We start from the raw sequence: 3814 nt of genomic DNA, 5'->3' as shown, positions 1-3814 counted from the left end.
CGGAAAAAAAAAAAAAAAAAAAAAAAAAAAAAGAAAGAATAACTTGCTTCAACCAATCAGGAAGTTATGGCTGTTAATGAAGGTTGAACTAGGAATGTCGTTCCTACTATTCTATATTTCCTTCCAATATAGTGTGTTTATGTTTGGGGAGGCCATCTATAAAATCGACAGTGGCATACAAAAGGCTCAAAAGGAAATTAAACTTGCTTCTATATCTCTTAACAGGCATATATTCACGAAACACTGTACTCAACAGAGATGCACCCAGTTGGTTGCTTTTTGTCTTCACTCAAGTACGTATGTTGGTTAAAACTAGGAAATACCTGCAAATCTGTTATCTCCAAAACATTTCACATCCATCAGGCTTTTGGACTGGCATCTGATTTTGCATTTCATTGACACATGACTATAAAAATGCTTTGGCTTTTTCCTCAGTGAAACCAAACAAAAATCATATTTACACCCTTTCAAGTTAAAGCATCAATGGATTCAACAAAACTGTTGTATAGACAGCTGTGGCAATATTTAGGTATGTAAGCATCTTAGTAGAACATCAAATGCACATAAAATCAACACAAAATTGATTTTACAGTTAATGTGTGTGATGGATAACTGGAGAGGGTGTGATTTCCAGGTTTATACTCCAAATCACAGCATTTAAGAGCTTTCACTAGTTGTCAAATTATGGTGTGTTCCAAAATTAACAGTAAGGTCAGATTATAATTTTAGATTGAAGAGGTAAAGGCTATTTTCTAAATTTGGGATTGAAATATGAGAAATGGCTTTGATGTCACTATTGAATTGGCTTCAAAGACTGCTAATTAGACCACTGTCCTTAAAAACTGCCTTCTAGTGCAACTTAATAGAGTTGGTTGTTCTTTTAGAGTAAGAGCTTTGTTTACATTGAAAACTTCCAGTAAGCTGGTAAAATAATAAAAACAAATACACAGACATTGAAACTTACACTCTTAAAAAACAAAAAGAAAAGAGAGAAAATATATTAGTGGCTAAAAGTGACAGATTTTTCCTTTACAGCTTGCCTTTGATTTGTAAATTTCTATTTCCTGCTCCAGGAAGGAAGGCGAGGGGCAAGTTTTGTTGCTTTGGCTGAGTGATGCTAATTTGTTGCTGGGTGCTGAAGTCTGCTTATTCAGCACAGATTTGATTAGCTTTTGGCTACAGAAGTCCAAAGATTCATGAAAGCTTGCACTCTGGATAGCTGTGATCATATTAATTTTAGTTCTCCTTATTCAAAAAATTCCGTATTGGGGCCGGCCCGGTGGCGCGCTGGATAGTGCGCCGCTTGGGAAGCGCGGCAGCGCTCCCGCCCGAGGGTTCGGATCCCACATACAGACCGGTTCCCGCTCACTGGCTGAGCGAGGCGCGGGAGCAACACCGAGGGTTGCGATCCCGTTGCCGGTTCCGGTCCGGTACGGGGGGGACACTGAGGGTTGCAATCCGTTGCCGGACACGGAAAAAAAAAAAAAAAAAAAAAAAAAAACCACAAAAAATTCCGTATTCTAGATTAGTGGTGACAAACGGCATGTTCAGGAACACTGTGAAAGTATAAACTACTTTATAATAAAACATTATTAATGTTGATGAAATCCATCTTTAACTAGTACCTTGTTTGTTTTACCAGCTTGGAAACCTTTCCTCTCTCCCCCACCTCCAGGGGCTGGAAGAGCTGGGGGAAGCAATCCCTGCTGATTTGAACAGTGCAGTTGGGGTATGGCTCCTGGCACTGTCTCCCCTGGGGCAGCTGTTCCTCTGTCCACAGAGAGGCTGTGGCTCCTGGAAAGGTGATCAGGGAACTCCATCCCACATGGGGAGCTGCTTCCCTCTAATTTCTCCCACAGTGGAGGAGCAAGGGTTTATGGTGGCTCCGTTTGTCAATGTCTTCACCTAAAATGAAACTTTTAGTGGCGTGCCATAACACAATCCTAGTGGGACTAATCATTTGTTTGCTAGGTCTCCGGACATGGAAAGAGGGAGTTCAGCAGAGAAAGAGGAAAGGTGGGAGAAGAGAAAAAGCCTATTAAGCACCTACTGTATTCCATACCCGAGCTCTGAAATGCTGCCAAGGGTTGGTCAACCGAAGTTAACTATATCCAAGATGAGGTCAATCCCAGGAGAGACTACAGATTAGGTGAACCTTGAAATTGCTCCTTTGACCCATCTTATTCTAGTTTCTGGGCCACATGGCTCCATCTTTGCCATTTCAGGAGGGCCCAAGTCTTAGGAAGCTATTTGATAAATTCTCATCTTAATACTTCCCAGGGACATCACTATTTCATGGGAAAATTTTAGCAAAAGTGTAAGGACAAGTTTACAAAATACTTTGAGAAGAGAACATTTGTTTAGTGGGGTGACCCAGCTTTCAGGTTACCCTTATATGCAGGTGGTCTTGGTTTCTTTGCAGAAACAAGTTTCTTGGGTCTTGTTGTCAGTTTCTACAATATTGCCTTTTCATATTCCTGACACACTGCCGCCTTCCACTCTGGTGGGAGGGGAGGGATGCCTTCCCAGGAGACAGCCCTACCCTGTCTCTGTCAGCTATGTGACTTGAAGGTCTGTAAAGACGTTTTGATTTCCACAGTAAAAATGTTGAAACTTCACTCTCAATTTACCACAGTCCACCTGACTCATAGAGCACATGGCTTTCCTCAAAAAATAGAAAGACACAGTGACAAGAAGAAAATTCATCTATGGAGGGAATGACGTCAATACATTTGGAATATTTTTAAAATGGCAAATTCATTTGGGTTATTTTTAGATACACTGCAGGTCATATTATGGAAAATACAATTTCTTAAGCAAAGTAAATGAATATCTCAGTTCTCAACACACAGGTGAAGTCAGATCAGCACTCCAAAATGGAAAAGCAGGTCTTACCTTTACAGATTTACAATACTGACATTAAGCTCTGTGTGCTGTGAATTTTGAAAATGGGAGTGGAGACGTAGTACAGTTTTTAATTGTTTTATTTTTTCTGTTCTGGAGAAGTCTTTCCATTTGCTGGGCCAGAGGCTATGAGGCCATAGAAAGCACCACCTTAGACGTGACAACAGTCCAAAGTGCCCTGCTCCAGTGGGGATTGTGGCTCATGAGTCATTACTGTGGAGCAGTAAGATACTTTAAAAATATCTAAATATAATGACGTGACAGGAGGAAAAGAGAAAATGCACACACCTGGGGGAGATTTTGCTGGCAATCGCAGCTGCTCATTCGGGGAGACACGTGAGATTTCACTGCTAACTCTCACTAGTCTCACTTTGGTTTCCTGAGACCCCCAATGTCCCCACACCAGAGGCAACCAAAAGTGGGGAGAGCTTGGAGAATCAGCTCGTCTGTCTGATTCTGCAGAGATGTTCATCTGTTCCTTTTTTTTTTTTCCTTATTGTCTTTTTTCGTGACCGGCAACGGATCGCAACCCTCAGTGTCACGCCCGTACCGGACCGGGACCGGCAACGGGATCCCAACCCTTGGTGTTGCGCCCGCACCTCGCTCAGCCAGTGAGCAGCCGGTCTGTATGTGGGATCCGAACCCTCGGCGGGAGGGCCGCCACGCTCCCAAGCGGTGCACTGTAGCAGTGCGCCACCGGGCCGGCCCTCATCTGTTCCTATTTTAACGACATAAAACTTTTCCAAAGAAGTCAAACGTCATTTCCTCACACAGGCTTCCAAAAGAATTGGAAGTCATTTTGATGTTTTGGATTCTCACCTACAAGGTATAATCAAACTGCCTTTGTGGCATGACTCATCCCAGAATACACCCAGGTTATCAGTGGCAAAGGCCTGGATTGGCCCTCCCC

General features: G+C 42.7%; 1 protein-coding gene across 1 annotated transcript in view; it reads right to left on the bottom strand.

Annotated features, from left to right (window-relative positions):
- The window catches only part of LOC103607450 (disks large-associated protein 1-like), a 65455-nt gene that overhangs the window by 58047 nt on the left and 3594 nt on the right, over window positions 1-3814 (bottom strand). The window lies entirely within an intron of this gene.

The sequence above is a fragment of the Galeopterus variegatus genome, unplaced genomic scaffold, assembly GCF_000696425.1.
Source record: "Galeopterus variegatus unplaced genomic scaffold, G_variegatus-3.0.2 Scaffold7434, whole genome shotgun sequence".
In the NCBI taxonomy this organism is placed as follows: Eukaryota; Metazoa; Chordata; class Mammalia; order Dermoptera; family Cynocephalidae; genus Galeopterus; species Galeopterus variegatus.
This window is presented reverse-complemented; position numbering and strand designations above follow the sequence as displayed.